The sequence below is a fragment of the Scyliorhinus canicula genome, chromosome 30 (assembly GCF_902713615.1).
Source record: "Scyliorhinus canicula chromosome 30, sScyCan1.1, whole genome shotgun sequence".
Taxonomy (NCBI): domain Eukaryota; kingdom Metazoa; phylum Chordata; class Chondrichthyes; order Carcharhiniformes; family Scyliorhinidae; genus Scyliorhinus; species Scyliorhinus canicula.
In genome coordinates, this window is record NC_052175.1 from 2,793,929 (window position 1) to 2,806,965 (window position 13,037).

The following is a 13,037-nucleotide window of genomic DNA, read 5'->3' on the forward strand; positions in this document are numbered from 1 at the left end:
AGGTGGCTAGCACGAGGGGACATAGCCTTAAATTGAGGGGTAATAGATATAGGACAGAGGTCAGAGGTGGGTTTTTTACGCAAAGGGTGGTGAGGCCGTGGAATGCCCTACCTGCAACAGTAGTGAACTCGCCAACATTGAGGGCATTTAAAAATTTATTGGATAAGCATATGGATAATAAGGGCATAGTGTAGGTTAGATGGCCTTTAGATTTGTTTCCATGTCGGTGCAACATTGAGGGCCGAAGGGCCTGTACTGCGCTGTATCGTTCTATGTAAAGGAGAGATACCTGACGAGAATTATGAGACGGGATGATGTGAAGGGCCTGTTGTTGCACCGTCTGCGATTGCAATAGAAGGTGCCGTGGGACGAGAAATGGGTGTTTTTTTATTTTGAATACCGAATTCATTTTTTCCAATTAATGGGCAATTTAGCATGGCCAATCCACCTAGCTTGCATATTTTTGGGTTGTGGGTGCGAAATCCGCGCAAACGCAGGAAGAATGTGGAAACTCCACACGGACAGTGACCCAGAATCGGGTACGAATCTGGGACCTCAGCGCCGCGAGGCCGCAGTGCTAACCCACTGCGCCACCGTGTTACTCGGAAAGGGTGCTCTGTGTGATGAAGAAGTGGTGAAGGATGTCAAGCCGGGAGCGGTCGATGATGCGTGCAGAAAATGTGGAGTTGGTTGAATATCTCCAGTGTCGATGAGAGCCGTGAATGTCCTGGAAAACACATCGCGATGTTTGTCAGTGGGGTCCTGATCCAGGGGTAGGTAGCAGGATGTGCCTGCGAGTGGACGTTCAGCCTCAGTCAAAAAAGAGGTCAGGAACCATACAATAATGGCACCACGCTTGTGAGCAGCTTCGACCACCATGTCAGGATTGGATATTAGAGACAGGATTATAGCAGTTTCAGAGGGAGACAGGATAGAGTGGGTGAGCGGGGGAGCAGAGTAATTTTGATGGACGATTTCGCAATAACACATCTTAATTTTTAAAAAAATATCAAAAGCAGGTAGGAGGTCAGAGGGTGGGGTCCAGGTAGAGGAAGATTACTGGAGATGGATAAATGTGAACTACAAATATTCATAAAATAGACAGCGAGAGACAGAAGAGGCACTATTATTTATTCACGAAAATCATCAGAATATTACCAAATAATTGAAAGGCTGCAGTCGGTTTCTGTTATTCTTGAATTTAAAGTAGAAAACAAAATAATTCCAGAAAATGACCTCCCAGTCACAACGCCAATAGTAGGAGAAAGGAATTAAAATGGTGAGGTAAAAATCTAGAAACACAGCGTATTATGAATAGTAAGCACATATACCAAAGTCAACATCATTCCTGGCCGATTTGCTTAAATTATTTCAGTAACAATAGGAAATTAAAGATTTCAGTAGTATGATAGATATTTCACAATGTGATTTTCTAAAGGCCTTCTGTAAGCTCTGGCATAGCAGACTCATGAGTAATGTCAAATCAAGTGGAGTTAGGGAAACAGCAGCAATTTGCAGACACACACGGAAAATACGGAGGGAAGTTGAAGGGATTTAGTCTGATTCGTGGAAGGTGCGAAATGGTGTCCCAAAAGAATCAGCACTGGTATCAATCTCCTCCAGCATTTACATCAACAATATGGAATCGGGAAGCAAAATGATAATTACAGAGATTACAAACAAACCCGAATTGAGACTGACTGCGAATACAGAGGAAAACAATACAACTAAATATAGTCACACATTCACCATCAACTATAAACTTGCAAAATGGACATTTCAATGGGAAACGAAATTTCCCGCAGCTCAGTGTCCGCTGCGGCATTTTGATCAGAACAATAAGCTCCCAATAACTCCTTGAGAAACAAGTGTGTGAATGGACTGTAGGGATTTCTGGGTTCAGGTAAACAGATTCAGGATTCGTCTGAACCAGGAACACAGTTTAAACACACCCATAAAATTTGAACACACATTGGATTAGTTTCCAGATTAATAGAAATGAGAATATCACAGAACCTATTGGAATACTGGACTGTTGCTGGGTTTTTTGTTGGAATTCCAGGATGTAGGTGATATCTGTTCCTGTTGGAGCAGTTCAATAGAAAATTGAGATATCGAGGCATTTCACTTCACACAATCAATATCCAACAGCTACAAAACACAGAATAACTCTTCCTATTTCCAATCTAGTCCAAAGATAAAATACAGAGACAGCTCCACTGAATGCAGCATCCACTCGCCAATAAAATACATTATTTCAAAATAGTACCAAGTCACTTCAGGACAGTTCCTGACCCATACACAACACAATTCTACACGGATAGATCGTCCCAGTAATAGATGTATAATTGGATCAGATATTCCACTCTGGTGAGAGACTCACATTCAGTACAATTCTACACTGACAGATGCTTCCAGTAATAGCTGTTCACTGCCGTCAGATATTCCACTGTGGTTCGTGACCCATATTCAGTACAATTCTACACTGACAGATGCTTCCAGGGTAGCATGGTGGTTAGCATAAATGCTTCACAGCTCCAGGGTCCCAGGTTCGATTCCCAGCTGGGTCACTGTCTGTGTGGAGTCTGCACGTCCTCCCCCTGTGTACGTGGGTTTCCTCCGGGTGCTCCGGTTTCCCCCCACAATCCAAAGATGTGCGGGTTAGGTGGATTGGTCATGCTAAATTGCCCGTAGTGTCCTAATAAAAAGTAAGGTTAAGGGGGGGGGGGGGGGTTGTTGGGTTACGGGTATAGGGTGGATACGTGGGTTTGAGTAGGGTGATCATGGCTCGGCACAACATTGAGGGCCGAAGGGCCTGTTCTGTGCTGTACTGTTCTATGTTCTAATACTTATTTACTGATGTTAGATATTCCACCCTGGTTAGTTACCCACACTGAATACAATTCTACACTGACAGATGCTAACATTAATACTTGTTCGCTGCTGTCATAGTCCACTTTGGTGACAGATCCGCACTGAGTGTGATTTCATTTTTACTCCCACTGAACCTTCCTTTAGAGAGATTCACTTCACTAAAACTTAATCTAATATTATACAAGCTTGCACTCAAGATAATAACTTCATTGATAAGAGTTCCTGGGAGTTACAAACAGAGGTTCGTTGCCAGTTGATGAAAGGGATTCAAACCATAGGCATATTTAAAGATATTTGACTTCAGTGTTGATTAGTTATCTGTGTAAGGATGACCAAGAGATCAGCATTAAACATTTTCAGTCACAGTTTCATATCAAGAAGCCTCTTATACTCAGATTTACGCAATTTCAATGGGGAGAGTCCCTTACCAGGTACTCCAACAATAGCAAGGATTGGGTAGAATATTTTCTCAGCAATATAAATTGGCAAATGCATTTTCAGTGTGAAATGATATGTCCCTGCGTGCTGGGCATCGTCTCTTTGTCTGAAACACTGAGTTTATATATTCGCAAAGCCTGTAATTTATACCCTGTGGAAGAACCTCAGGGATATTGAAGAGGCAACATATTTTTTCACAAGATATGAACAAACAGATAGCAACATTGAGTTCATGATAGAAAATATTATTTTTTGACTGATTGATCTCTTTCCAAACACTGCATTGTTGTCATTACAATGATCAACTAAAAAGAATGCTGTCCACTCAGACGCCAAGTCCCGTCTCTGGATCTGAGGATGTTTCGGTGATATCCATCACAGGACTGCGACCATCCAGTGATTCAGTTCCAATTGTTAATGTGTTTCTCTTGATGTTTCCACTGCACTCTGGGGTGTAGCTGCCTCTGTAACTGTAACCATTCAGTGTTTTCATAGTATGTTCAGTGCAGAATGAGTCCAGTCGGCCAATCGAGTCACCACGGGCCCTCACTTCCAACCTACCCTCGTTAAACAGTAACCCCACTTACCTTTTTGGGCACTAAGGGCAATTTCGCATTGTCAGTCCACATAACGTGCACATCAATGGACTGTGGGAGTAAACCGGAGCACCCTGAGGAAACCTACGCAGATACGGAGAGAACGTGAAGACTCCACACAGACAGTGACCCAAGCCGGGAGTCGAACTCGGAAGCCTTGAGCTGTTAAGCAACTGTGCTAACCAGTGTGCCACGTGCTGCCCGCGATTCATTTGCAATTTCAAGTGTGTTTCTCTGAGTGGTTCCACTGTACCCTGGCATGTCGATGCCTCTTTAACTGTGACCATTCCGTGATTCAGTTCCAATTATCAGTGCATTTCTCTGGGCGGTTACACTGCTCTGTGGGGTGCAGCTGCATCTTTAACTGTGACTATTCAGTGATTCAGTTCTGCTGAAGTCAGATTTTGAAAGAAGATTTTAGATAAATGTACCTTGGTTTCGTTGCCTGGATAAGAGGAAATTTGTTGGAATAGATAGTGTATAATCTTGGTTTTTTTTAACCTAAGAATTACTAATATCTGAAAGTACAGATATACACTTAAAATAGGTTTTCCAAAATGGCTGTGAGCTGTTAGCAATACTAAAGACTCAAAATGGCCTTTCGCTGAATTACCCAAATTCCTGAACATTAGTTGTAATAAGTTGCAAAATTGAATAAAAAACATCATTTATTTAGGGCAGCAGAGTTAGTCAGGGAGACAAGAATATTGATTGGATTGGATTGGATTTGTTTGTCGTCACGTGCACCGAGGAACAATGAGAAGTGTTTTTCTGCGCGCAGCTCAACAGATCATTAAGTACATGAAAAGAAAAGGAAAGAAAATTATCGCTATTAAGGCATTGAATGGGAAACAGACATAGGATGCATGGGTGTATTTCACCAGCGAGTGATAACAGCTCCACAGGAGAAAAAGCATTATGTGTCCTCGCCAGCCCAAGGTTTCAAGGCGCGGGCAGGAAGGATAATTTTAACATTCGTCTGAATGACTTGTTCATGAATTTAGGGGCTGGTAAGATACCAACACACCTTACGTAATGTCAAATTTAATTGAATATATAACTAATATATAGAACTTATGACCAACATTATTGGACACGATCCAGCCGAAATGGGCTGTGTAGCTGTTTTTAAAACTGTATGAGAATGGATGTTTCGCTTTCTTCTGTTGGAGAGACGGTCTGGGAATTTAACAGACGTCATCTCCCCGCCGGCGAAATAAACACTTTGATGCGAGGACCAGTAGCCCTGGGCGTTGAGTGATTTACATAGAATTTACAGTGCAGAAGGAGGCCATTCAGCCCATCGAGTCTGCACCGGCTCCTGGCAAGAGCACCCTACCCAAGGTTAACACCTCCACCCTATCCCCATAACCCAGTAATCCCACCCAACACTAAGGGCAATTTTGGACACTAAGGGCAATTTATCATGGCCAATCCACCTAACAGGATTTCTTTGAGATCCTCTCCCGCTAACAGCTTCGTGCCATGTTTCAAATTCTTCAGCAACCGAAATCGTCAGAGATCCGGGTGTGTAAACCTATCCCGGGGACCGGAATGTAATCGGCGGCTGATGATTTCCGAACATGTAAACAAGGTCTGGCCAGCAGTCAAACGGTGGGGTGGGTCGTTCGTTAAGGGACGTAGGCGTTGTAGGGTAGTGTCTGAAACTGCTTATAGGTGTGTGATAAGTAAGTGACGGTCTTGTGGTCCGACAACAAGCCAAGAGAAGTGTCTGCTACAAGTTGCGCTCGAGGTAAAAGCGTATCTCTGAGAGTAGATTCCTGACGGTCCTTGTCCCACCCAGTCATGTCAAGTAAAAAGATAGAGCTTGAGTGGGGACAGAAGGTGTCCCCGATGTGCCATTTGACAGCCGTAATACAAGTTTAGCGATAAGATGATTAAATCGGATTTGAACTTTATTCAGTGGCGAGGTATCCTGCCAGGGGGACGCCCCGGAATCGCACAAAGTTAAGATCTTCAATCACCATTTCGATTAAATGTCATGTCAAAAAGAAAAGGAAAAATAATCAAATAAAGCTAAATCCAAAAGACAGATCTCGGGTTAATTGAGGGATGGGAAGGGAAAGGTAAAATGTCCCCTTTCTTCGCCCAGATGCCTTTTAACCCAATTGATGAAATGTGGAAGCCAGTTGGATTTCAATAAACACTTCGCTGCACAGTAAAAAGGGCTGGAAAGCTGAATATTTTTTCTCAAATTTGCAAGATCGGATTTGAGTTTGAAAATAAGCCATTCAAGCCGTCCGGCACAGTGTCTACGTGATAACCTCGGCAGTAAATAATTCATTTGTGTTAAAAAATAAATAAATCGGAAGATATATTTCAAACACTGGTTAATTAGCGAACATTGGAAATTGTAACCAGTTGAAAGAACAATAAATACATTTGAGTCATATTAAATGAAAGAATAGATAACATTTTAGATTATGTGAAGGGACACAATAGGGTTCCAAGTTCTCCGCCCAATGTCCGCCTCTTCATTTCAGCAGACAGTTCATCTGTTCTGAATTGTCCCAAAAATATTTACGTCTCTAAGAATTGGCTAATGTCTATAACATCAATGACTTCAAATTGACTCAACTGGAACAAAATAAATAAAAGGTTTATTATGAAGGCGAATGAAAGATCTTGTTCGGTATTTTAATCAAACAATTGTGAAATTGCTGTCTCTTTAACAATATGTTGCCATGAGAGAAGGCTTACAGTTAACTGTGATACTTGCGAGCTGTGCGAATGTGTGTGCTTGGTTTGACGATGTTCATACATCTTTGTTGAGATTCATCTTCTGAGAAGTAACCTTGAGTTTATAATTTGGAAGTTTAGAATACGAACCACAAGCATGTTTACCTAATTAATTTTGGTCAAAGCACTGAAGTGTTCGGTCCCTTTGTAAGTGTGGTGATATCTCTGTGTCGTCTGACATTGTGATTTCGAGATCATAGTTTGAGTTGTTTTAGTCAAACCGATGACACTTGCTAATGTAATTAACAAATGGTTCTTTTCAAAAGTTATCAACCTAAATCCATGTTTACTTACGATCCCAGGTTATTTTTGATACACGAGGAATTTTAATCAGGATACTAATTAAACCTCTGTAAGTATAAGAAAATGTTAGTTTGATGGGGTTCATTGGAAGTTGAGATCGTTGAAATGGATATGATCAATCCGGTTTTGGATTAGTCCAGGGTTAAATCTTCTCTGACACAACGAAGAAGGAATAATTTTCAGATTGCGGAAAGAAGTGTAAAGGACAGATGGGTAAATTAAATAGATCCATAATCATGTTTCTTATTTAAACAAAATAAGGGCGGTGACAAAATGACGTCTTGTGGAGAACTTTTACTCCACCCCGTTTCAAACATCAGAGAATTCACCCTTGCTTGTTAATGCCTGGACTGATATGTCTCTCTTGTGAGGGCCATGAATTGGATTGAATTTGAATTGTTTTTTGGAACTGGCAAGGGGTTGGATTATTGGTTTGCCCCTGTCCACACACTGAGTTCTAGCTTTGTAACTCCGTTAAGGTAAAAAACAGCTGAAGATGTATTTTTAATTGGGAATTACAAACCGTAAGTTTTGAATTGTCAGATATATTCAGATTATTTAACCCACTCTGTCCCAAGCAGAATAGATTTCTTGTGTTTTACTTTACAAGTAATTGCAAGTGGAACAAGACTTGCAGTAGTCAGAAATTTGAGATAGTTGGGGAGAGGACATGGGTTAGATTACGGTGGCTAACTAAACAGGTACAAGCACGCCAGGGTTGTGTTCAAGCGCAACAAAATCAGGCACGTAACCACGAGGAAAATATATATGAAAAGGTTGTAAAATATGAGAACGACTAGCCCCTGAATAACAGAAGTGTTCGGCTCATACAGGAAAAACTTTATACGGACAACACCTGGTGACAACCAGAATATTTTCCTTTAAATTTTCAGATTAAACATTCAACAGCAAGGAACGACAGTGGCCGCTACAGCTGTGGGGACTCGTGATGGCTCGTGAGATCTCAGAACAACTACAAGCACATAAGAGCGCAGGAGCATCACTTATTTCACAACGGAGACAGGATGACCGTAGCTACATGAACTATGGTGCTTTATATAATTTTACTGACGGGATATGCAGCCCAGGGGCTCGTTTAGCACAGTGGGCTAAACAGCTGGCTTATAATGCAGAACAACGCCAACAGCGTCGGTTCAATTCCCGTAGGGGCAGCACGGTAGCATTGTGGATAGCACAATTGCTTCACAGCTCCAGGATCCCAGGTTCGATTCCAGCTTGGGTCACTGTGCGGAGTCTGCATATCCTCCCCATGTGTGCGTGGGTTTCCTCCGGGTGCTCCAATTTCCTCCCACAGTCTAAATATGTGCAGGTTAGGTGAACTGGCCATGATAAATTGCCCTTAGTGTCCAAAATTGCCCTTCGTGTTGGGTCGCGTTACGAGGTTATGGGGATAGGGTGGAGGAGTTGACCTTGGGTAGGGTGCTCTTTCTGAGAGCCGGTGCACACTCGATGGGCCGAATGGCCTCCTTCTGCACAGTAACTTCTTAGATTCAGTAGCCAGAAACTTGAACAATAATAGACCTTATTTTAATGCGTGGCTGCAGGTACATTTGGGGAAAGACAGAAGATGCGGATACACATTGTGCCGGTACTTCGTGCGGGTTGAGACGCCGGGATTTTGTTTCTAACATGAAACGAATATGCCTAGTGTTTTAAGTAAGGTTGCAATGAAGCAGGCTGCCAATGTCACGGGTGCCACTAGATTTTGAGAGCAGGACAAACTACACAGGGTAAGAAGGGGCATAATCAATGATGCAGTGACGTGACTTAACGCAGGATCTTCTATGGTAAAGTCTCCAGACATACAAGGTTTAAATATAAACGTTGAATAAGTTATTGGAATAATGAAGGGGATCGGAGAGAAAGCAGAGCAAGGCTAGCCAGACTGGGAGAAGAAGACCTGGGTATACAATTGGATGGGATTACAGTGTTTGTGGCCCACGCCAGACAATCAACAAACTCATCGATCGAGAAAGGGAAAAGGCGAGAAAGTCGGAAGGCTCTGGCAGTGGCAGCTAATTCACAACCTTGATCAGATCCAAAGCGGGGATGTGCCCAATTGGATAGATAGCCCGGAATTGGGGAAGCAAGCCAAACGGTAAGGGACGCTGGACAACTGTACTCTGAAGGAAGTAACCAGGTAATACGCAGCGATCACCGACTGCAAAGTTGGCGAGATAACGGAGATAGCTCTGGACCAGATGATCACTATCACCACACCGGACACAGGGGCATTCCCTCACAAACAACTGGTGAACATTGAAATCGTACGGGCTAACACCTCCGTCCGGTGCTACCTCACCGAGCCCTTTGCTATATGCAGGAAGAATGCACTTACCCTATATGGGATTACCCTCATGGGGTATAAACAGAAAGGAGACATTACAGTGTGCCTCCACCCGGTGGGTCAGGGAGAGTTGAAACAATGTGGGCTCATTAAAACTCAAGGCTGTATCTTAGTGATTACACCTTCAGCCATGCACTTTAAGGAAATAAAGCTGCATCTCCACCACCGTAACGTCCTATCGCTATAATGGTCTGTTACGCATGATCGTCCACCGAACTTTTCTTCCCCTTTGGCCTTGGACGTTGAGTGATTTCTTTGAGATACTCTCCCGCTAACACATGCCATAAGCTTTCTTTACCACCATTTCCACCAAAGCTCACATTTTTAAGCACCAATGGAACTGCACGCCCAGATCTATCTGTGTCTCTCTGCTCCCGAAGGTACTGTCATTTATTTTATTCCTCCCGTCTTAATTGGATCTACCGAAATGCATCACCTTATTTTTGCCCGGGTAAAATTCCATCTGCCATTTTTCCACCCAATTTCCCAGCCTATCTATATCCTGCTGTATTCTGTGGCAATCTTCATCACTGTCCGGAACTCCTGCAATCTTAGTATCATCCACAAACTTGATAATCAGACTAGCTACGATTTATTTTTTATATATTATAAAGAGCAGCGGTCCGATTACTGATCCCTGCGGAACACAACTAGTTACAGACCTCCGTTCTGAAAAACTCCCTTTCATTGCTACCCATTGTCTTCTGTGGCCAAGCCAGTTGTAATCCATCTAGCTAGTTCACCCTTCACCCTATGTGATTTTATATTTTTCAAGAGCCTGCCATGAGGTACCTTATCAAATACTTTACTATAGTCGATATTGACAACATCCATTGCCCTTCCCACGTCAATGATTTTTGTCACCTCCTTACAAAAACTCAATTAAATGCTGAAGGTCAGCACGGTAGCACAAGCGGCTGGCACTGTGGCTTCACAGCGCCAGGGTCCCAGGTTCAATTACCCGCTGGGTCACTGTCTTTGCGGAGTCTGCACGTTCTCCCCGTGTCTGCGTGGGTTTCCTCCTGGTGCTCCGATTTCTTCTCACAGTCCAAAGACGTGCAGGTTATATGGGTTGGCAATGATAAATTGCCCTTAGTGTCCAAAGAGGTTATGGGATGTTATTGGGTTACGGGTATAGGGTGGAAGTGAGGGCTGAAGTGAGTTGGTGCAGAGTCAATAGACCGAATGGTCTCCTTCTTCACTGTATGTTCTACGTTCTATGTTAAAATTAGTGAAACATGGCCTCCCTCATACAAAATAATGATGTCTGTTCTGTCGCTAATAAGACCATTCAGTTCCAAATGTGCATCGATCCTTCTTCTGCGAATCACTTCCTACAATTTCACTATAACTGACGACAAGCTCACTGGCCTATAAGTTGCCTGCTTATCCTTGCTGTCCCTCTTAACTAATGGAACAGCATTGGCAAACCTCCAATTCTCTGGGATCTCACCTGTAGACAATGAGCAAACAAAGATTTCTGATGGAGCCTCAACGATTTCACCTCGTGTCTCCCTCAGAAAACTGGGATTGATGCCAAATTGCCCTGGTAATTTGTCTACTTTAATGCTCTTTAACACACCTAACACTTCCTCCCTCGTAATAACCACCTGTACATTTTAATCACCGGGAGATTTATCACCTCGAGATTTATTACACAGTTTCTGCCAGGTTGATTTGAAACTCTTTCTTTAAAACCATCTCTCACTCTCTCGAATCAATATCCTGTTTCGAAAAGTGCATAAAGCAGGGATTAGAAAAATAGGAATATCTGTACGGAGCAATTTAAACCTCCTAGACTTCATTATGTCTTCTTCGTAGTTACATTAAACAATTCCAATGACGTTTTCATGGCAATTTTTTATTTTTATTCTTTTTTTAATTTCGAGTACCCAATTCATTTTTTCCAATTAATGGGCAATTTAGCATGGCCAATCCACCTAGCCTGCACATTTTTGGGTTGTGGGGGCGAAACCCACGCAAACACGGGGAGAATGTGCAAACTCCACACGGACAGTGACCCAGAGCCGGGATCGAACATGGGACTTCCGCGCCGTGAGGCCACAGTGCTAACCCATTGTGCCGACGTGCTGCCCACTCATGGCAATTTATTGTCATTAACTGGACCACAACAGACTCAGAGAGGTGGACTGAATACTCCAGGGTACAGTGTTTTGGAAGCCAAAAGTCTAAAGTTTTCTTTTGTTTAATAACATAGTGAATATCACCCTGTATCTCCTACACACGTATGCAAATGTAAAACAAATACAACCCCGCTACCCAAGCTTAAAATAGAGCCGTCACAAGTTTCCTGCGTCAGCGCCCGTGTACTCCTCCTACAATGATGCAGTTCTACTAATAACGAAACTGACCACATCTCAAACAGGATGAAAACAGCCGATATTATCAAGTCAAAAGAAATTGAACGATCATACAGGTGAATTTTCACGATCGGTTGATAATTGGTCAATGCAAATCACTCGTGCATCGTCATGATCAAAGATTGAGTTATTTAATTTACATCCTGGCATTTGCAAATATAAATTATCCTATTAACGCTTGGAGTTAAAGGAACACAAAAAAGGTCAAGAGAGTCCCTTGTATTCGTTAATGTATATTTTGTGCTTGAATTGTTGCTCTGGATAATCCGACAACTACTAAAACTAACTTAATTAATATTTAACAACTGGAGGCAGCCTTTATAAAATCTGTGGAGTGCCGAGGGACAGATGACTTGTTTAATAAATCTAATTGTGTGCACGCGGAGGACGACTCCTGAAGGGGGCCCTCGCAACGGCGGCACTGCCATCCTCACCCAAAAAACACTGCATCAGCCCTGTAGTGTTAGCCACCCTCCAGACCTGAAACCAATTATGGCAGAAATTCGGCCTGACCGAAAATTCCGACAAAGCCCCATCTGCAACAACCAGAGGTTGATACCAGCGCTCATCGACGCCACGTTTAAAAAGTGGAGACAGGACGGGGACACTGTCAGTTAGGGACCTATACCCACGGCAGCGTCACAACACTGGATGAACTGACGGAGAGATATCAGCTAACTAAGGGCAATGAACTAAGGTACCTGTAACTTAATAACTTCCCACAGAAGGAGATAAGGGCGTTCCCACGACCACCACGACATACACTACTAGAGGAGTAACAGGTCGCAAATATTCGAGGTAAAGAAAACTGTAGCGACATGTACGAACGACAGGTAGAGAGGGCAAATACTGTACTGAACGCAACGAGGAATAAATGAGAGGAAGATCTGGGGCTCGAAATAGGGTGGGGACTCTGGAGTGAAGCACTGCACAGGGGGAACTCCACTTCCGCGTGAGCAAGGCTCAACCTAACGCACCAAAAAGTGCTAAATACTTAACAAGAACCCGAATGAGTAGGTTCTTCGCGGAAGTGGAGGATAGAAGTGACCGGTGCCAAGGAGACCCGGCGAACCACGGCCAGATGTTCTTTTTTTTAACATGAATTTAGATTGCCCAATACATTTTTTTAAATTAAGGGGCAATTGAGTGTGGCCATTCCACCTCGGCTGCACATCTTTTGAGTTGTGGGGCGAAACCCACGCTAACACGGGGATAATGTGCAATCTCCACACGGACAGTGACCCAGATCCCTAAGGCAGCAGAGCTAACCCATTGCGCTACCGTGCTGCCCTCACCCCCACATGTTCGGACCTTGCC